The following is a 22,535-nucleotide window of genomic DNA, read 5'->3' on the forward strand; positions in this document are numbered from 1 at the left end:
CATCTGCCATTCCTCAGCCCAGCGGCCCATCTGATCAAGATCCCATTGTACTCTGAGATACCTTCTTCGCTGTCCATTGCACCTCCAATTCTGGTGTCATCTGCAAACTTACTGACCATACCTCCCATGTTCACATCCAAATCATTTATATAAATGACAAAAAGCAGTGAACACAGCACCGATCCTTATGGCACACTGCTGGTCACAGGCCTCCTTTCTGAAAAACAATCCCCACTACCACCCTCTGTCTCCTTCCTTCAGGCCAATTTTGTAGCGAAATGGCTAGTTCTCCCTGTATTCCATGTGATCTAACCTTGTTAGCCAGTCCATCATGCAGAACATTGTTGAATGCCTTACTGAAGTCCATGTCGACAATTCCACTCTGCCTCCATCAATCTTCTTTGCCACTTCTTCAAAAAACAAATCATTGAGGAGTTGTTATTTGCAACCCAGGTTCCCCTTCATCCATGGCTCCAGGAAGATGTTGCTTCTCGTTTCTCTACTTAAAGCCAGTTGGTTTGTAATATAAACCTGTATAAAGTCAGGTTTGAACCCCCAACCCTGCCACATCCACCGCCATTCCCACTCATGTCCTCTGATTTTAGAGTTTTAAATAAAGGCAAGGGTACTGGCAACGAGATTGACCACACTACCCAAAGAGTGAGAGAAGTAGTTCCATTAAAATTCCCAGGAGCGAGAATTTGTTTCTTTTTGTGGGGAAATTCTGGCTGCAGGTCAGCAGCTGACTGTGATCAGAATCTTGTGTTTGGTTGTGAATTCATGGAGTTAGCCTTGCATACTGTGGTCTGGTATGTGGCTGAATTGCTCAGAGTGGCCTTCAAGCAAGCTATCCCTCAGAATTAACAGTGGATTCTTCCAGTGCAACATTGTGGGCTGCTGTTCAGTGCAAAGGAGAGAAACTGTTCCAGTCACGGTGCATATTCTTGAGGCAGTGGTCCATGAAATAAGGGATAGAGATTTCCCATTTCGATTGCATGTGTTGCTTTTTGCGTTGTGACTGTTTTGAAGCTCCTCTCTATTGTATGACTTGATGTGGTTTCTTTTTCTTTTGTTCCTCCCCGACCCCTCTGCTGCTCTTTCTCTCCCCTCTCTCTATTGCACAATCTTCTTTCTGCAGCGTTGAAGAGTGTGCCCTTCACAGCCCGAACTGCTAAACGTGGGTCCTGGTTCTTCTGTGAAACGTCATTGTGTGAAGAGTCCAATTGTTAATGTTTGTGCCCTCTACAGTCTACAGCTAAGACAGGTTTATATAATTCTGTTTCTTCATTCTTGTCTCTATTGTTTGTTGAAAGGAAATGATCCATTTTACACGTTCCATTTGAATTACTGCTTGTATGGGGGTGGGGTTTCTTCATGACATACTGTATCTGTTTTGTTTTTTTTTGTACACCTCCTATAGTGTTCCACAAGCTGGCTCCTTGCCTTCAACGGGAGAACATGGGGACATCCCAAATTTGCTGGTTGAGGCAGGGATTCATTTAGACCTGAATATCCCGCCAGGAGACAGCTTAGCCAGGCATCAGTATCCCGGTACCCTAGCTTAGAGGTTGGTTAGAGAGTTGGTCAATGCCCCTTGGTAGCATTTGCTAATGAGCATTAATGATGGTCAAGCAAAACTTTGTCAGCCAAGTTGTCTTTGGCTACCTATAGGACAGGGCAATGGCAGAAATCTACAGGGCATGTGTCCCAATTTAGTTTCAGGCGAGAGAATTACATTGTTTCTTTGTGTGTCTGATTAATGTTTTCCAAAGCACTTCCATTCTTTTCCATACCCATTTTCATTCATCTTCGCTGCTGTCCTTGTGCTTATTGTATGTGTTGCCTAAATGACATGTTATCATTTCTAATGTGGAATTCTAATTTCTGAAAGGATTGTGGTCATTTTCTGTCCTCAGTGTGGTTTCTTTTTGCTGGCATTCTAGCTACAGGTAAAGCTGGTGACTTTGACAATCTCAACCTTTTTATAAAGGTGTTGCTCCTCTTTCATCATCATTCATTCATCTTCATTTTCTTCATTTCTTTAGCTAAAGGGAAGAGTATGAACGGTAATTTTCCAAATTCTCCAACACGGGTAAGAGTTTGTCAAACACGCAGCGGAAATGAAACTAGTGTGTTCGCAAGGCTTGCCAGCTCCAGTCCTTTATATCTGTAGACCCAAGTTAAATGCTCATGAAAATCAAAGCATTAAGTAAGAGTCCCCGGTGGAGGCCAAGGGGCAAAGGGAAAGCTTCAGAATGCCTTCAATCTCGGTCGACTATTCTGCTTTTAGAAAGTATTGCAAATACACAACTTCTTCATATTTTCCTTTTCTCAATGAATCCTGCTTGAATGTTGAATCATGTGGCACTCAATTATTAAACAAGTAGCAAGTTTGGGCTGAAACATGACAATTGAGAAACTCCTTGCTTTCACCAGCCTGTGAGCATGCACTTATTTTTACATTTAAGTTTTTAATGCCTATGGAGAAGAGTTAGCTCCAGGCTCTGTTTCACTCTGATTTTAAGAAACAGGAGTTGAGAGTTGTCTGAAATCAATAACGTGACTACTGATTCCCTTGTTCCATTCAAATGTCTGTTTTCTATCACTTACTCTCCCGATATATGTGCTCATCCTCATCATAATCCTACTTGGCTTCAGTGACCCATTATTTGTCAACTTGTCTTTCCCTGCTCTCCTAAAGGCAATGACCCTGACTGGGGGAGCTGTTTCCTGGCACCTCATGTGAGTGCCATAGAGTTTGAGTGTCAGCAAGATATTGGGCTATCCTGGGCATCAGAGCATTGGTCATTGCGAGTGGAAATCTTTGCAGATTTTCTTTTTACCTCTTCCTTGGCTTCCAGTATTCAACTGTGGCTTAGTTGGTAGCAATCTTATCTCAAGAGTGCTGTAGGTTCAAATCCCAGTCCAGGAACTTGAGTATATAGTTTGGACTGGCACTCCAGGGCAGTACTGAGAGAATGCTGCATTGTTGGAGGTGCCATCTTTCCGCTGAAGCATTGGATATGAGATTTGACAGCATTCTTTCCATGACGAGCAGATAAGTTCTCCTGGCTCTTAGCTATTATTTGTCCCTCAATCAACATCACTAAAGTAGATGATCTGAACATGTCACATTGCTACGTGTGAGAACTTGCTGCCTGAAAATTGATGTCTCATGCATTGGCCAAGCTCCAAAAGTAAGCTGTTCAAAGTACTTTGGGATGTTATGTAGTCATGAAAGTTTGTTCAGATTTTTTAGCACTCTGTGTTGAGTTCACTTAGATTGTCCCTGCTGCTGAGTCAAAACATCAAACCCTCCTGTTCCCTGTACTGCAAAATCTATACACTGTGCCCCCGGGGACAAAGCTGGCTTGTCACCTTTTTGGAGGAATAACCCTACTTGGCAGTGCTATATTTCAGGAATTTTTAAGTGTTGACCTGGGAACATGATATCCTCATATCTGCACCTAGATGATGGCAGTACCACCAACTTAATCCTTATTCAACCTAGTTTTTGAGAAAGGAGTTTACGAAGGCTGCCTCTTCTTGATTGGATGATGGGATAATTTTGGGACTTTTGATTCAGTCAATTCTATTTTCTTATAGATGATGGGAACAGTTCTTCCTTTGTCTCTCTTGCCTAGGTTGATTATAGACATTTTAATCAGTCCATTAAGATGTGTTCTGATACTCCTGTGGAATAGATGTGACTTGAATCCAGGCCTTCTAGCTCAGAGATAGGGACACTACCACTGCACCTCCAAATCCTGTTCCATTCATTATTTTTTTACTAGTTTGGCCTCAGTTGGAGTATTGCATGCAGCTCTCGGCACTGCACTTTAGGAAGGATGTGAAGGACATCCCTGGGAGTGGTCTCAGGGCTGATCAACTATATTCAGTTACATGGATAGGTTGGAAAAGTTGGGACTGTTCTCCTTTGGAGACAAGAAGGTTAAAATGAGATTTGATAGAGTTGTCCATAATCCTGAGGGGTGTGGACAGAATAGATGGGGAGAGATTGGTTGAACGACATAGATTGGCAAAAGAAGCAATGGTGACACAATGAGACTTCCATGCAGCAAGCGATTAAGATTTGGGATGTGCTGCCTGAGTGTGTGTTGTAGGCAGTCAAGAAGGAATTAAATCGTTATCTGAAACAGAAAAGGTAGGGGAGTAGTTGTTGTGAAATACTCTTTCAGAGATCCAGTATGGACATGATGGATAGAATGGCCTCTTCCTATGCTGTAACCATTCAATGATTCTACGCTTTTGCAGTCAGACATGAAAGCAGATGTTTGTACCTGAACTGTTTCAAAAAATGGCCTGGTCAATAGGGCTTAAGGTAATTGAAAGCCAGGAAGATGCCTTCCTGTAAATCTGCAGTCAGTAGAGTATTAAGGGATATGGAGCCAAGATGGGGAGATGGAGGTGAGATACAGTTCAGCCCTGAGCTTAAAAAAAATCGGCACGATCGGCTGAATGACAAAGCAAACCCAATCCTGTGTAACCCTGTCTTTTTTTGTTCTATAAACAGAAAAATAAAATCCCCCTTAATATTGTTTGCCCTTCAGTTTGTATCTTAATTTTTCTGTAATATACTTATGGGTTCCTGGCGACTTCCCTTCTGCAGCTCCCTTTCTGTTCTTTGTTAGCTTTCTGATATCTTATGCATGTTGCTTGATCCTGCTCAAGCAGATAAAGTGGTGCAAACAAAGCTCGCATGAACTGTCAGCTCAGCCTCCAAGGAACCTAAGATACCTGTGATATCTCCCTTCTTCCCTCCCGGGTGAAGTTGGTGAGGGGGGTGTGAAGTTGTGCATCTGTCAGCAACAGGGCCAAGGGGAAGAGGGGACCAAAATTCCACACAAATAACAGTTGTCCAGCTGTCCGCTGCACAATGTTAATTTCAACCAGTAGAAGGCAGGCAGCTGAGCTGTGGTACCGTTGCATTCTGATAGAAGAGGGAAGAGAATTTTGGCAGGAAAGGATTGGTGGTGTCAGCTCTTCATTAGAGAGTATTGTTGACCATGTAAATTCCCCAAAGGAGAATGTGTGGAAAAAGGAGCCCAGGGGAGTGTTAGACTCCATCCAGTTTGTACAATACTGTGGCTGATTTTGAGTCCCTTTTGAAAAAAATCCTACATTTTCCAACACTGATGATTATTGCTGAAAAAGACATATTTTATCTTGTACTTAATGATGACAACCATTAACTGGTGCATTCTCCATGGTAATGCCTCTACAATAAGTATCTACTTGCCAATCAATCAAAATCTCCTCTGCTACAGTATAAATGCTTTCCCTTTATGTTGGTATTCTTGCAAATTGTCCTGATGAGCACAAGAGGGAAAGATCTGACAAAATGTGTCTCTTTTTCAGCAATATGCAAGCTCTGTACTGCCAAATGACTCTGTATGTACTGGATCAATGTATGTATATGCGTAACAATCCCAGTGGCTTGCCATCATTTTGATTGGACGTAACCTGACATCTTGCCGTTCCGGAATTTGCTTTCCTGCACAGCTGCTTTGCCCTGTAGCTTGATTGCCTCTTTGTTGCCCAACTGGCAGAGTGAAGTAGTTGGTGCCAACTGCCATTTTCTTTTTCCTTTTTGTTTCCCACAGATCTTAGAAGTCAACCATTCCGACGTGCAGACGCGGTGATACGACATGGATGGAAACATCTCTAAAGAAAAGAGTTGGGCGGGGGAAGAGGAGAGTGGAACTGCGACCAAATTGACAGTTATCAAAAAACTGTTCCCTCGAGGAGCATCTCGGGATGCACTTTCTTTTGTCGCCCCACATCGACTCCCTGAAACGGCAGACTTCCTGCACACGTACCTTTGTAATCCATTCCAGGCTGGCCCACACAAATTTGGCGTGGTGTGGATAGAAAACATGAGGGAGAGTGCACATTTCTTTTTTATTTCTAAAGAGGAAATAAGTTTTCTTTTAAAACCAATCCACAAAACCTGCTCACCACTTAATGGATAAAATGATCCAACTATGTGTTTGCGATCCCAACGCTCCATCAAAGCTGGGAGGAAGCGTGTTTCTCAGTATGATAGAAAAGACCAAGAGAAGTGTTGGCTGTCTTAGCCTGTGAAATTTGAATGCCTTGTTACAGCAGTATTACCTGGACACATTAACTGTGGAGTTCTTTCTGTTCTTGTAGTCTTAATTAATTTAATGTATTTTTCCATTATTCTTCCTATGTTTTGTACAGTTAATTTGACCTTCTGTGATGTTTCCAAAGAAACTTTGGCATCTGTTTTTGCCAAAGTAAAATGGCCGCTGATGTTGGAACATTATCTTCCTCTTATATTGATTTCAAACTCATTTCCAGGTGTTTAGCTCTCCGAATATTGCTAAATTCCTTGATCTATTTGGAAATCCCAAAGAGAATACTGTCCAGTTAGATTTGCAGCTTCTTTTAAGGATGGGAGCATATTTTATCTCCCAGAATATTGAAGAATATTCAATGGAACTAACATTTAGACCTACAAAGTCTGTCTAGAAGCAGATGAAAGAGCAAAGATTCCTCCCCTTATGTCAGACCTCTTCACTACTTTTCAGATTCATTGCATTGAAAGGCATTGGGTGGAGCAGATTGGGGGTTTGGAAATCTGAGTGAGGAGGATGTGCAATCCACACAGACTTGACCTAGTTCTTGAGTCAGCATTTAGTTAGCACGTAAAAGGTTCATCATGCACCCAGGCTGGGTTGTATTCGATCGAATTTGAACTCTGACTTGTGATCTGCACTTGGGCTGTTATTTTTCCTGATTGTATGAATCAAGAGGGAGACATCCAGTTAGAAATTGTTCATGACTCTGTTCTGATCTGGGAATTATGGACTCGAGTTCTGTTTTTTTTTTCTTCCTTTGCTAACTGGAGCGGTATCTCCCATTGGAAGTAAGGGAACTGAATGCAAACTAGGAGAATTGACTCTTATTGTTAGGCTAGCCAATGAATTAAGCCCTCTGATTTTTCAATTGTTTTATTTCATATGTACACTATAGTAACATTTAAACTTAGGCCCAGTATCCCTAAATGCTCTGATACAATTCTTGGGTCAAACTCTTAGTTCACCATCTCTGCCAGTGATTGCTGCAGTTGATCTCTGCTAGCTGGCTCCTGAAAGGAGCATCTCACTCACTTGGATGTCAGTGGGTTCTTGCTGCTTGGGCTCACTGGGGTAGGAGACCAGAGTGTGGCTGGTACCTCGGGGGGATTGTGGGGAAATGAAGCCTAAGGTAGAAGAAGAGAAATTCCCTAATTGGGTGCAGTTTTCGAAACTAAACTCTGTTCAGTGGGGCTAATCCCACCAGCTCACACTGGTATCCATGATTACCAGTAAACTCTAAATACTACCATAAAACGATTTTAAAACAAACTCTGTTTTTAGTTTTATCAGGCAGCACCAGAGTTGTGCTTTACAATGTAAAGTTGCAGTTCTAGTATCATGGATTTTACAACAATCTGCTGGAAGCTGATTTTGGCCTATTTTATGAAATGGGCTACAGTCTTGAACTGAAATCCCAGAGTCTAAGATTTATATGTTTACGTTGTAAAGCATTTCAAATACAATTAAATGTTACGGTTGGCTCTGTGGTCATTTTGCAGAATAGGTGAGAACATCTTCCGTTTAAAACAAAAGTTAGCTTTGCATTCAATTCAAATGTGTGCTTTTAATGCTTAGTTCTTTGTTTGTTTATAGTTCCCCATCTTATAAACCAATTACAGCACAAAGGAGGCCAGTCTCCCTGCTGCACACAGTAATAGCTCATTAACTAGATTAATCTGCTGTCATCCATTTCTCTCCTGTTTCCACATACCCTTTCATTTCTTTTTCCAAACATTTTCGATTTCCCCTTAAGATGGCACAGTCCCCTGCTTCAACAGCTACATCTGGTGACACATTACACCTTCTTATAACTTGGGATAAATTTTGTCTTTTTTTTGTCTGTGGCCCCATTTCATTTTCCTGAATCAGCAATCTGTAGAAATACAATCAGTCTTTTGCTATTAATCCTATCAAAATCTTTCATAATTTTAGACGCTTTTGTCAGATTCCCTTCTTAACTCTGTTTGTTCCAAATGAGAGGGGAGGGGATGCGGAATGTATCAAGCTGTCCTTCATTATTGTATCTAATTCTTTGTATAATCCAATGAATCCTCACTGTTCCCTTCCCAAAGACTCTAACATTCTTTGTTCCCCATTATAATTTTCCCCACATCTGACTGTAAGGATCCTACATTTTGTCTTGCCTATCTTTTTCACTTCACATATTTATTGGAAACTTTTATGGTTAGTTTCTAAGTTCCCTGTAATTTTACTGTCCTATCCTATTCTCATTGTCTTGATCAAACCTTTTGTCGTCTTCTGATGAATTCTAAAATGCTTCCATTCCTCAGGCTTGCTGCTTTTTCTGGCACTTTTATATGTCTCTTCCTTGGATCTAATACTAACCTTAATTTCTTGGTAAGCCATGGTTGAGCCCCCTTTCCTCTTTTACTTTTGTGCCAGATAAGAATGAATATTGTTGTAATTCATGCACACATTCTATAAGAATGAACCATTGCCTAGCTACTGTCAACCTGTTTAGTAAGGTTCCCCATTCTTTCCTGGCCAATTCTTGCCTCAGACCCTCATAGTTCCCTTTATTTAGATTCAGGACCCTCGCTTCAGATTCAACTACTTCATTCTTCACCTTAATGAAGAATTCTGTCATGGGTGCTGTTCTCAAAAGAACCCATCACAACAAAAAAATCGCCCATGATTATAGTTGCACCCTTATTACATGCACCTCTGATTTCTTGTTTAATGCCTTCCCTTACTTCTTCTTTCAGCCCCCAACAATGTTTTATGCCCCTCGGTGTTTCATACCTCCATCCAAACAGGTTCCTCATCATGGTTTTCCAAGCAAATATCCTTTCTCACTATTGCTTTGATTTCCTCCTTCACTAACAATGCTATCTCACTTCCTTTCCTTTTTTGTCTGTCCTTTCTAAATATGCCTAGATGTTCAGTTCCCATTCTTGATCACCCTGCAGCCACATCTCTGTAATCATAACTATATCATTAACCATTTATTTCTATTTATGCCAGTAATTCATCTACCCTATTGTGAACGTTCCATGCGTTAAGATGCAATGCCTTTTGACTTGTCTTTTTAACCTTGTTAATCAGAACAAACATTTCATAGCTTCCAGGGTCACTGAGCCCAAATCTCTTCAGCACCTGCCCCCATCCTCCCACCCTCTGAGTGAAAATTACATGTTTTAGGGCACTTCTTACCAAGGCAGGTCTGGTGAGTTAGAAAATTCCTTCTTTATGCTATCAGCCTCAGGAATTAAAATACAGCTCTTTGTGTCTGTGTGTGTGTGTGTGTCTGTCTGTCTGTGTGTACCTCGCTCATTCTCTGGCTTCTCCCAAGCCCATTGTGCTGCTATATTATAGTGCTCTGCTCACATGCCAGATAGGCCCAAATCCCATCCTAAATTGACACTATCTTTAAATTTAGATCACGTTATTAGAGACATAGCCAGGCTGATCCAACATGTCCCATTGAGCAATGGAAAAATCAGGACCTTTGGAAATACTCGAGTGTACACCATCGAGCCTAAATCTCTCTCATTGCTGACTCGCTTCCTGAGGTGGAGGTTGAGCCTGAAGGTGAGGAATTGATGTATTATCTGCTGGTTCACTGAAAAGTGTCACAAATCAGGTGTGAGAACAGCTTTATTTATTGGACTTTTTTTAAAAAGTATGTTTTTAAATGTTGCTGTCCAAAGACTACACAGTTATTTAAAGCAAGGTGTGTCATGTTGTTTCGCGCGAATACATTAGCCTTCCATTTTTTCTAATAAGATAACCCCAACAGCGAGCTTTTTATAATGGCACTTGGTTAGAACTCTGGATTTGTACTGTCAGTTTAGTTTTCAGTTTATGCTGCTTCCCCATATATTGATGAATTGTTCCAGTGATGTGATATATTGAATGACTTTACATTACTTGTTTAGCCTGTGACATCATCTGGAAGACCATCTGATATAAAGGTAGGGGTGGGGGTGGATGGCAACATAATAGTCAAGACTAAGGTATAGACTCATTTTTTTCTTAATACTGAATTTGAGTAAGTCTACCCATCAGTAGTCATTATTTAAAACGTGAGCTGTGGACCTGGGGAAAATAGACTTCAAATAATCTATATATTCCTGTACAAATTCACAAGGTCGCCATTTTATTTTGTCTTTCTGGTATGTATTACATATGAAGTATTTAGTTTGTATTTTAACCATTCCATTCCAAACTCTACATTCCTGTAGTTAACTGTATGCTTTTGTAATTGTAAAAAAAACTGTTAAATTCAATTTTCCATTTTTTAAAAAACTATTTTTAAAACTATACCAAAGTTGAGGCTTTCTGCCACTACGCAATACTGTACATATTATTCTTAATAATTATTATAAATCCAACTCTATGTGGTTTAACTGTTGTGATCTGTGGGTTTTACATTTTAGTGGAAATCTGAGAGATTCTCCAACATGTTTAGTCACCAAAGGCTGGCCTTGCCAAAGTTGGAGGCCTGGAGTTGTCATGTCACGTGGCTAACTATTTGTCTCCAAGTATGCCACGCCAAAGCTGTTATGCTCACATCAGAGCTTTGTGCTTACATGACAGCTTGATAATTCCTTCAAGCAGTTATATTTTCTTTATCATTCTTTTTTTCCTGAAAAACATTTTGGGATACAGTGTGAGAGTTATTTGCGATATGACCTTTCTTTTAATTATTCATTCACAGGATGAGGGTGTCGCTTTTCAGCAGCATTTATTGCTCAGTTGCCTAGAGGGACAGTTGACACTGCCATAGATCAGTCTTAGACGCCACACCTCGAAGGTGATGTTAATAGAAAAAGGCACAGTCAATTTGATTCTGTCTCTTAACTATTTCTTCACTAGAAATGTGGGGTAAAGTTTTACCAAGAATATAGGTCAGGTCCAATAAAAACTCATTAAAGTACCTTCCAACCACCACCTAAAAACCACTTACAAACCCTCTGTTCAACAATGATGCTTCCTTGTTGGAAGCCATTTTATTTACCAATGGCCTTTGACATGAAAAACAGAATTAAAATGTTACAGAACACTGGAGGAGGTTTTACTGAATGTTCAAATAGGGCAGGGATTATACTGCTGCTTCTTGAAACCAAGGGTAAATCATACTGCAAGGTCTTTCTGCAATGTGCAGTAAACTCGAGTAAATGAGTTGAAGGAGATTGAGGTGGTTAATAAACTGATGTATTTGTCTCATTGACCAGTTGCCCAAAGTGACTGCACTGGCAGTTTGCAACTGTGTTGTAGAAACCAGGAGGGTTACAAATATACTAGGGCTCTAGTATTGCCTTTCTAGTCCTAGATCTATAAGAATCAGTGCAGTTATCATTCTCGCTGCCCTCGCTATGTTCTAGATGGCCACGCATCAGGATTATTCAACCTTGGCAAAGGGCCCGACCCCCACTATCAGACCAACGCTCCTGACTACACCAGAAGGAAAACCTGGATTCGAACCTGCTATCAATAAAGAAAATCTAAGCATTCTTTAGCCTTTTCAACTTACTGATGGGAAAAGGTGCAGGTTAATTCTTCAACCTGTGTACACTAATCCATGCACTGCAGGGAATAAAGAGAGGTTGTGGTTAATAAGGGACTCTTGATTGTAGATGCAACAATGTTAGGTAAAGGCCTAATCTGTGACAGTCACATAAAATAGTGCTGTAGATATGATTTTTCCAAGTGTTTCCATCTTATTCTCCAAATGCAGACTCTAATTTAATACAAACAGGTAAATTAGGACCAGAAGCAGGCTATTCAGCCCTTCAAGGCTGCTCCACCATTCAATAAAATCATGACTGACCTGTTTGTGTGTTTTGAAGTCCACAGCATCATCTATCCCTGATAAACTTTGACTCTTCGCCCCACCACCTAACAACAATCTATTTACCTCTGTCCTAACAATATTCAATGACCTGCCCTCCACTGCCTTCTGAGACTGAGTTCCAAAGTTACACGATCCTTGAGAAAAAAAGTTCTCCTCATCTCTGTCCTAAAAGGATGACTTCTAACGTAAAAAAGGGCCTCCTAATTCTGGACTTACCCACAAGAGGAAACGTACTTCCCACATCTACATTGTCAGGACCAAGTCAGAAGTCACAAGACACTGGTCCGAAAACTTGTGTTTTCAAATAAACCCATTGGACTATAACCTGGTGTTGTGTGACTTCTGACCTGGTCCACCCCAGTCCAACACCAGCACCTCCACATCTTGTCAGGACTAATCATGATCTTTTAATCTTCAATAAAATCATCTTGCCATTCTTCTGGACTCCAGTGGAAACAAGTCCAGTCTGTTCAATGTTTTGTCACAAGATAACCCACTCATTCTAGGCATTAATCTTATCTGCTTCCAACGCATTTATGCCCTTCCTTCAATAAGGAGACAAACTGCACATGGTATTCAAAATGTGGTCTCACCAATGCCCTGTATAAGCAGTGCGTAACATCCTCATTTTTATGCTCAATTTCTCACGTAATAAAGGAAAGTATCCCATTCGCCTTCTCAATCACTGGCTGTACCTGCATAGTAACTTTTATGACTCCTGCACTAGAACATCCCACTGCACCTCGGAATTCTTCAGTCATTCTCTGTTTAAGGAATACTCTGCCTTTTTATTCCTACTGACAAAATGAACAACTTCATATTTTCCCACAATATACTCCATCTGCCAGATTTTTTCCCCACTCGCTTAACCTGTCTATGGCTGTCTGTTTCCTTGGCATCTTCACAACCTACTACCTATCTCTGTGTCATCTGCACATTTCACTGCCATACCTTCAATCTCCTGCTGCTATTTTGATTCACTTCAGCCTGTGAGCACCAGAGGGAGCCAAGTTGTGAATGGCATCATTTGACCTCAAGAGAAATTTATGCTATCTGTCCCAATCACGCAAACAAATCAAGGAGGCTGGATTGGGATTGGCCAAGTGCACATTTAACCCAGCGACCTCTTTTGAGGTGGAAGATTGAAGCAACACAGCTGGGCAGCTGGAAGGTTGCAGTGGTAGCAATGAGAAGTTGCTGCATCAAATGTTGTCTCCAGTGTTATTTACCCAGATTTTAACCCAAACTGCTGTTGGACCTCCTTTACACTGTGTGTAAAGCTACGAACTGAGTGCCTCTTCGTTGGACACAGTTCCCTTTACATTGCCTGCCCTTCACTTGGACTTATCAGCAACAACAGCTTGCCTTTATGTACCATCTTTAACATTGGTGGGCGCTTAACAAAGTTTGGCACTAAGCCATATAAGCACATTTCAGGGCAGGTAACCAAAAGCTTGGTCGAAAGATCAGGTTTTGAGAAGCATTTTGAAAGTAGGAGAGGTTTGGGACTGAATTTTCAATAGCCTAAAGTATCTAAAATTAAAAGGAGGACTGCAGTCCCAAGTGTCACTGCTCACCACAGATCAGAACTTAAAACACACGGTGCCTGCTGGACACTTCCTTTTTTATAAACTGTTAAATTGTTGCAAGTGATTGTGGAGCAACACTATCATACAATATGAATGTAAATAACAAGGAAGGACTGCTTTTTTTGGCCCTACTCCTTTGGGATCTCATGCAGTCAGTCATATTGTAATGCAACACCTCCCTCTTGTGGCAGAAGATTGGAACAAAGAACACTTAGTTCTTCAGCTAAATAAAGATAGTAATAAGATGCAAAGAAATGGAAAAAGTCAAGTTGCACAAACTGAGAGTGAAGTTCAGGTCATTGAAATGGCTAAATGTTAGCATTGCAATAGAGTGAGAATAGAGAATCGCTTTAAATTGGGTTCCATACTTTTTTTTTGCTGGGGTAAAAGGATCTGATCTGAAACAGCTCCCTTGCAGTTCCAGGATATGTGAATTCTTCCCTTATTTTCCCATCATAAACAACATTGGCAAAACCGCTTTTCGTTAAGTTTACCAGGACAGCCAAAAGTTTACAGTGTAGATGAACTTCACCAGTCAAGAAAAAGAACTTGCATTTATAGAGTCTATTTCACCATCTAAAGACATTCTGAAGCACTTGACAGTCAATCAAGTACTTTTGCAGTGTAGTCACCCCTCTAATGTGGGAATTGTGACAGCCAATTTGCACACAGCAAGCTATAGGGCCCTCAGTTCAAGCTAGTTCATCCAGAAGTGCAGCACTCCCTCAGTTAGAACTGACGCCCAATGCAGGAGGAGAGAAGGAAAGGGAAAGGCTGGGAGAGAGCCAAATAAAGAGATTCCTCCGGGTGTTCTGGTTTCCTCCCACAGTCCAAAGATGTGCAGGTTAGGGTGGATTGGTCATGCTAAAGTGCCTATAGTGTCCAGGGTGGGAAATGCAAGGATAGGGTAGGACGTTGGGTCTGGGTGGGATGCTCTTTGGAGGGTTGGTGTGGACTCAACAGGCCGAATGGCCTGCTTCCACACTGTAGGGATTCTATGAAAAAGGTGCAGGGGTTTAAATAAGAGCTTTCAGCCCTTTCCAATGCATCCAGTGACTGCAGCTTTCCAGTCAGCTATCCCTCCCTCCTTGAGAATAGCAGTTCGACATCAATGGCCAGTAAAATTCTCATCCTTATTAAAATCTTTTCAGAAAATGCTTGCATCTTGAGGCACCCCCACCCCTCTCTCTGCTGTTTGCATTAGCAGCTCCCTCCTCTGACAGTACGTCTGCTCTCAGGAGTCCACCTCCTGTCCCTAAGTGAATGGTCAGGCACACGTCCTGGCCAGTGATTGACTTGATGCGGGGTCAGGACCAAGAAAATTAACCCACCTTGGGGGTGCTGATCCGAGAACAAAATTCCAGCCCAATCTAAACCATAATCCCAGCGAACAAACGGCATCCTTTCCATAACTAGAAATGTCAGTTAGCATCGCTGCCTCACAGTGCCAGGGACCCGGGTTCGATTCCGTCCTCCGGCGACTGTCTGTGTGGAGTTTGCACATTCTCCCCGTGTCTGCTCGCGTTTCCTCTAACAGTCCAGAGATGTGTAGGTTAGGGTGGGTTGGCTGTGCTAAATTGCCCCATAGTCTGCAGGCTATGTGGGTTAGCCATTGTAAAAACCCCATGCCGGGTTACAGGCATGGGGTAGGGGGTGGGGTCTGGATGGAATGCTCTTTGGTGGGTTGGTGTGGACTCAATGGCCTCTTTCTGCACAGCAGGGATTCTGTGATTCTCTTTAGAAACCTGTCAGTTCTCCATTGAGAGACTGCAGTCATTCCATGAATCTGAGAGAGTGTTCTGCAAAAATAGCAAATTCTGAGCCACCTTCTAATCCTGTCGTTCCTGTTCACTTCCAGTAGCCTGTCCGTCTGGAAAGAATCCAATTCCTCTCACTTTAAGAATGCCAGTCATGTCCCCTCTAAGTCTATGTTGCTTTGAGTGAATAAGCCCAATTCTTGAAGTGTATCGTCCTGGCTAAGAACATAGAACATAGAACAGTACAGCACAGTACAGGCCCTTCGGCCCACGATGTTGTGCCAAACTTTTACCCTAAACCTAAGGTCTATCTAACCTCCACCCCTACCTTATACTATCATCCATATGCCTATCTAATACCCACTTAAATGCCCCTAATGAGTCCAACTCCACTACCCTCTCCAGCAATGCATTCCACGCCCCTACCACTCTCTGAGTAAAGAACCTACCTCTGACGTCTCCCCTATATCTACCTCCACTCACTTTAAAACTATGCCCCCTCATAATAGCTACCTCCACCCGAGGAAAAAGTCTCTGGCTGTCGACTCTATCTATACCTCTGATCATTTTGTACACCTCTATCAAGTCAATAAGAACTCTGAAAGTTTAGTATCAGCCTGGTTGCCCTCCTCTGCATCTTCTACACAGCCTCGGTATGCTTTACTGTGTGAAAGATTAAAGTTGGTTACAATTGCTGGACCTCCTCTCACAGCACTGTGTTACAAAACCACTTGGACTGCAGTGGTTCAAATAGACAGCTCATCACCAGCTTCTCCAAGGGATTGGCAACAAGTGCTGGCCTAGCCAGCAACACCTATGTCCCAAGTATTGGGCCCATTGTATTATGCTCAGTGGTTTGACAATACCTACTTAACCTATTTTAGCTACCTTACAGTATATGTATTATATCTTTACATATATATTTTTAGTGAACTTGAATTATGAAAAGTAGATTACTCATGAAATGTGTTTTTTAGTAAGAATCATCAGTTTTTAAAAAAAATTTCACGGGGGTACAGACTTATATTGCTGCATATGAACACAAGCAGCATCTGATGAGTTACTTTTTTTAATAATTGCTTACAGACACTTCTCTTCACCATTTCTGATCTGTCCAGCAGCTATGACTGGTTCACTGGCATAAGGTGGAAATTGGATGATAACTGCCTGGGCAGCCATTTTTCAGAGTAGAGATAATAGGAACTGCCAATGCTGGAGAATCTGAGATAACAAGGTGTGGAACTGGATAAACACAGCAGGCCAAGCAGCATCAGAGGAGCAGGAAGGCTGAAGTTTCAGGTCTGAAGGGTCCAGACCCGAAACGTCAGCTTTCCTGCTCCTCTGATGCTGCTTGGCCTGCTGTGTTTATCCAGTTCCACACTGTGTTATCTCATTTTTCAGAGTACATGCCTGCCACCAGTCCATATTGGGAATTTAATTCATTCTTTCAGGGGATATGGGCATCTCGGGCAAGGAACTTTCCCTCTCGTTCAGCATTTATTGTCTTTTTACCTGGAATCACAGTTTAATTGAATTTAAATTCCACCAGCTACTGTGGTGGATTATGAACCCCTACTGTAATTGCCCTTTTAAGTGGTTGTTCTTAAAATAATGGTGGAATTCTTTCATGCAGCTGCAAACCTGTATCCAGGGATCTTTAACTATCCTACTCTTAGCCTGTTCCTGAGATGAATCAGCAGGAACACCCCATGCAAAACAGGAGGAGAGAGATTGTTATAAGTTGTCTTTGCTATCAGTACTAAAAGGAGTCTTTGTAGATATAGACCAAATGATTTTTGATAGCAGTGTGCCTATTGTTCTTCAGGAGTGTGAAATACAGGATATTCTGCACGGAAGTAAGAGGCCAAGCAAAACTCCATTAGCAACAGGATGTCTCTGGAATAGTCAACCGGGCCTAATGTCAGAGCAAAGTGTCTCTAACCTTATGTCTCAAAGTTGTAAATATTTTGAATCACTCATAGTGCTGCTGATAAGAGCATGTCGCGATGTTTCCAATCAGACGTTCTTTCATGGCTCATACAGTGCGAGAGGAGGCCATTTGGCTGTCATGTCTGTACTGGCCTTCTGAAGACTCAATTCACTTTGTGTCACTCCAGACATTGTTCCCTTTCAGTTAACTATCCAATTCTTGTTGTGAAAGCCTGTCCCTCTGCCTCTGCCTCTGCCTCTGCCTCTCCCTCTCCCACACTCTCAGGCAGTGCATTCCTGACCCTAACCACTTGTTGAGTGAGAAGACTTTTTCTTGTGTCACCATTGCTTCGTTTGCAATATGCTTTAAACCTGCACCCTCTGTTCTTGATCCTTCGACCAATAGGAGCAGTTGCTACTCTGTCCAGCCCTTGCATAATTTTGAATACCTCAATTAAATCTCATCTTGGCCTTCTCTGAGGAAAGCAGCCCTAACTTCTCCAATCAATCCACATCACTGAGGTTCCTTGCCCCTAGATCCGGTCTCATGGGAAAGATGGCAGTTGTTCAAATGTTAATAAATGGATGAACTGCAGGTGGCTGAGTGGGTCTGGAGTCACGTGAAGACCAGACCAGGTAAAGATGAACGATTTCCTTCCTTAAAGGACATTAGTGAATCAGGTTATCAATGATAATTTCACGGTCACCATAACTGACACGAGATTTCTCTTCCAGGTTTATTCAGAACCCACAGAAATGATACAGCACAGAAAGGGGTTTAAATAAGTCCACAGAGGCCAGGAGCGAGTCACCCTTTATTCACACGTGCATAGTACATGACACTGACCCAGCTATCTTAAAGCCAGCTCCTAGAGGGTACAGAACATCTGATATTCCTGTTTTTTTTTTCACCCCTACACTACCACTGCACAGCAGTAGTGCTTCTAGTTCCCCAACATTACCTGTGTGTGTGTGTGTGTGTGTGTGTGTGTGTGTGTGTACAGACTCAGTAAAAACGACACCACTAGGAAAAACACCCGTGTGGCCAATGAACCATTACGAAGCAAAGCCCGATGAGGGCAGTTATGGCTACATGAAAAAAAATGTGAAGGGGGAGGGCAGGGATTAAATCAAAATAGAGTTTGTGAGGGAAATAAAGCACTCCACCTCCCTTCCCCACCGCGCCCCCCCACCCCCCCACCCCCACCGCAGTGCCCACCTCTCCTGAAAGACATCGAGAAGCATAACATTCCTGTTTATATCTGTCAGCCAGGGCTCCCTGATTGGACCAGATTAACATCCCCAATCAGGGAACTCAGATTCTAAGAGGTCCACCTGGCTGACCTCGCTACGATCACTACAGGAGCCATTTGGCCCATCTTATCCATGCCCATTTATTGAAATAAATTCCACCAGCTGGTGGGATTTGAACCCTTGCCCCATAGCCTGGATCACTCGTCCAGTGGCATTACAACTACAGCACCGGCCCCTCCATTATGGCGGCTTCATGAAAAACACATTTTCACATCTTTGTTTATGTGGGAGCTTGCTGTGCACAGGGCTGGCTACCACACTTCCTAGATGACAACAGGGATGTCCTTCAACATCTCTAAAAGGCATGAATCACCAGAAGCAGTCTGCGGCTACACAAAGCCCGACCACAGGGCAATCCAAGTATTCCTCCCTCCGGTTCCACCAGAGGAGCTCCGATCACTTCTAATCCAACTGCTCACTGATGTTATTTGGCTCAGAGGTTGGGACACTGTCACTGCGCCACAAGAGCCAAGAATGGTTCCAATCCATCCACCTTTAGGTTCCAGGCCCAACGTGCTTCCACTGCATCACTACCATACGTGCTTAAGCTTAGACAGTGCATGTTCATCGGTTTCCTACAGTTTAGCTTATATTTAGAGAGTTGAAGGGTGATTTGATCAAGGTGTTGAAAATGTTCATAAAATTTGACAGGGTATACGGGAACCCACTCCCTCCAGCAGAGGAGTCCAACACTGAGGTGCAGGCATGATAGGCCAAGTGGCCTCTGCCTACTGTGATAATCTTAAAATTAGAATGGGGCCAAATTCAGCTCTAACTCCATTAACAAATTTGCTGATGACACCACTGTAGTGGGTCAGATCTCAAAGAAGGACGAGACAGAGTACAGGAAAGATATAGACAGCTTAGTAGCATGGTGTAAAGACAACAATATCTCCCTCACTGTCAGCAAAATGAAGGAGCTGGTTATTGACTTCAGGAAACAGAGTGGAGGATATGCCCCTGTCTCTGTGAACAGTGCTGAGGTGGAGGTGGTCAAGAGCTTCAAGTTCCCAAGAGTAAGTATCATCAATGATCTGTCCTGGCCCATCCATGTCGATGCTACAGTCAAGAAAGCACACCCACGCCTCAGAAGGCTAAGGAAGTTCACCACATCCACAAGGGCTCTTACCAATTTTTATAGATGCACCATAGAAAGCATCCTATCCAGGTGCACCACAGCTTAGTATGGCAATTTTTTAAAAAAATCATTTACAGGATGAGGGTGTCGCTGGCTAGACAGCATTTATTGCCCATCCCTAATTGCCCAGAGGGCAGTTAAGAGTCAACCACATAGCTGTGGATCTGGAGTCACATGTAGGCCAGACCAGGTAAGGATGGCAGTTTCCTTCCCTGAAGGACATTTGTGAACCTGATGGGTTTTTCCCGACAATCAGCAATGGATTTACGGTCATCATTAGACTCTTAATTCCAGATATTTATTGAATTCAAATTCCACCATCTGCCGTGGCAAGATTTGAACCTGGGTCCTCAGAACATTACCTGGGTTTCTGCATTAACAGTCCAGTGATAATACCACTAGGCCATTAACTAAAGAGAGTTGTGAACCACAGTCCAGTCCATCACGCAAACCAGCCATTCCATCCGTTGACTCCATCTACACTTCCTGCTGCCTTGGGACAGCAGCTAACAGAATGAAAGAACCCTCCCACCCCGATTATACTCTCTTTCACCCTCTTCCATCAGGCAGAGGATATAAAAGTTTGAAAACATGTACCAACAGATTCAAGAACAGCTTCTTCCCCACTGTGATCGGACTTATGAACAGAGCTCTCATATATTAGAGTTGATCTTTCTCTGCCCCTTCTCTGTAGCTGTAACACTATATTCTGCATTCTGTTCTATTACCCTGATGTCCTTATGTAAGGTATGATTGGTCTGTTAGCACACAAAACAATACTTTTCACTGTATCTCAGTACATGTGACAGTAACAAATCAAATCAAGCTATTTAAGAGAGAAGACAGAAGCACTTCTTCCACGCAAAGTTGTGAAAACCATAGCACAGTTTTCTCTACAAACCAGTTTCCCCATGATTCTAGTGACGCTTAAATCAAACAAACAGAGACTGAAATGAAAGAATCCGAAGTTATGATCATTGGTACTTTTTAAGCAGCAATTCATGAATACAACAGCCAAACTGTACAGCGCAAGATCTCACAAACAGCAAATTAATTAATCCTCTGTCGAGAACTAATGCTCAAATGTTCAAAATCACAAACCTACACTTTAAATAGGGCAAACAATTGTACTGTTGCAACAATCATACCGGTTGTGTCACTCGACCAACAATCCAAAAGTGCAGGCTAGTGCCCTGGGGATATGGGTTCAAATCCCATTCCATCTGCTGGTGAAATTTAAATTCAATTAATAAAATCTGGAAATGAAAGCTAGTCTCAGTGATGTTGAGCAAGAAACAGTCAGTGATTGTTGTAAAACCCTGCCTGGTTCACTAATCCCCCTTCCGGAAGGAAATCTGCCATCCTTACCTGGTCTGGCCAACACGTGACTCCAGGCCCTCAGCAAACGTGATTATCTCCTAAATGTCGCAATAGTCTGAAATAAAAACAGAGTATCAGACTCGAACCATTAACTCTGTTTTTCTCTCTGCACAGATGTTGCCAGACTTGCTGAGTTTCTCCAATATTCTCTGTGTTTGTTTCAGATTTCTAGCATCTGCAGACTTAGCCGTTACACACAGAAATCAGCTGGTTTGCTGTAATGTCTGCTTTGTAAGTTATCACAGGGCTTCTCAAAGTGGTGGTTGGGAGCCCGAGTAGGGTGACATGTTAAGATTTTGGGGTTGCAAGAGTGGCTGCCATGGAGTTTGGACCAAGTCACAACATCCAAACATCCCCTCTAACTGTGAGCTCATGACAATTTTCAGGCCTTGAAATGGGGTCACAATTGGAAAGCACTGACCTAATAGTGTTTTACTGTTTTAAATAAACTAACCCACAAAGTCAATCTGTCACGGACAGGCATGATCATTAAAATAACACCATCATCCTCCCTTCCTGGTTCTCATGTCAGATGGTATTGTTAATAGCTTGCTGTCTTTCAGTACTGTCCCACTCCCATTCAGTTCTGTTGTCATCTCCCACTTCATAAACAAAACCTCCCTTTGCACATATCTGTGCAAGTACACGCCATCTCTAACTTCTCTTTGGTCTCCAAAAATCACTGAATAAATTGTCACCTCTGAATTCCATCTCCACCTTTTTCACAACTTCATACTGAATTCAGCTTTCCCTTCCAAGCACTGTGCTGAAGTGGTTCTGAGGCAAATGACATCTGACATGACTACCTGTGGTAAACTCTCCCTCCTGCTCTTTGATCTGTCTGCAGTCTGTGACGCTGTTGACCACACCATTTCCAACACCCATCTTTCTTTAGCTAGCTGGGTGGGACTGCCCTTAGCCATCCCAGTCATAACAACAGCATTCCTAGCATTGGCTTTGAGTCTCCTTGTCCCACACAAATCCATCTGGAGCCCCTCAAAGACTTATCACAGACCCCACCTATTTCTCATCTACATGCTGCCCCTGTGCAACTCATACACACTACTGACCCCTTGCTGGGCCTCACCACATTTTCCCTTGACCTCTCCACCATTTCTGATTTGTCAAGGCTGTTCAGCCTCTTATCCAGGCCTGGATAAGACAGTTTCCCCCATTATATCAGAATACTAAAGCCATTTTTGTTGGTTCACTACCACAAAATATGATCAGTTCTTTCTTGCTGTGTTCAAGCTCCTAAGCTCATTCACTTCCATTTGCTTTTCTTTCTTTTCTTCACTTGTTCTTTTTATTTTTAAGTCTTTTGCTTTGGCAAGGCATCAGTAACGGGCCCTGCCTGACCATGTTCCAGGTCCTGGCGATCGGAGCCTGTGAGTGGGCCCTGCAATGTTCTGGGTCCCAGTGATCAGCGCCTGCGAGTGGGCCCTGCAATGTTCTGGGTCCCAGTGATCAGCGCCTGTGAATGGG

The 22,535-nt window shown here is 42.5% G+C and overlaps 2 protein-coding genes and 1 long non-coding RNA gene across 4 annotated transcripts in view; 2 read left to right on the top strand and 1 right to left on the bottom strand.

Moving 5' to 3' along the window:
* slc11a2 (solute carrier family 11 member 2) overlaps nt 1-22,535 on the top strand; it is a 137,700-nt gene that overhangs the window by 33,983 nt on the left and 81,182 nt on the right. The gene's annotated exons all lie outside the window — the stretch shown is intronic.
* LOC109925297 (HIG1 domain family member 1C-like) overlaps nt 1-22,535 on the bottom strand; it is a 151,434-nt gene that overhangs the window by 33,086 nt on the left and 95,813 nt on the right. The gene's annotated exons all lie outside the window — the stretch shown is intronic.
* LOC109924007 lies at nt 1,142-10,375 on the top strand. Its single transcript, XR_002259830.2, has 2 exons — nt 1,142-1,264; nt 5,625-10,375. It is a non-coding gene; the product is annotated as an uncharacterized LOC109924007 (long non-coding RNA).

The sequence above is a fragment of the Rhincodon typus genome, chromosome 41, assembly GCF_021869965.1.
Source record: "Rhincodon typus isolate 14 chromosome 41, sRhiTyp1.1, whole genome shotgun sequence".
NCBI lineage: Eukaryota > Metazoa > Chordata > Chondrichthyes > Orectolobiformes > Rhincodontidae > Rhincodon > Rhincodon typus.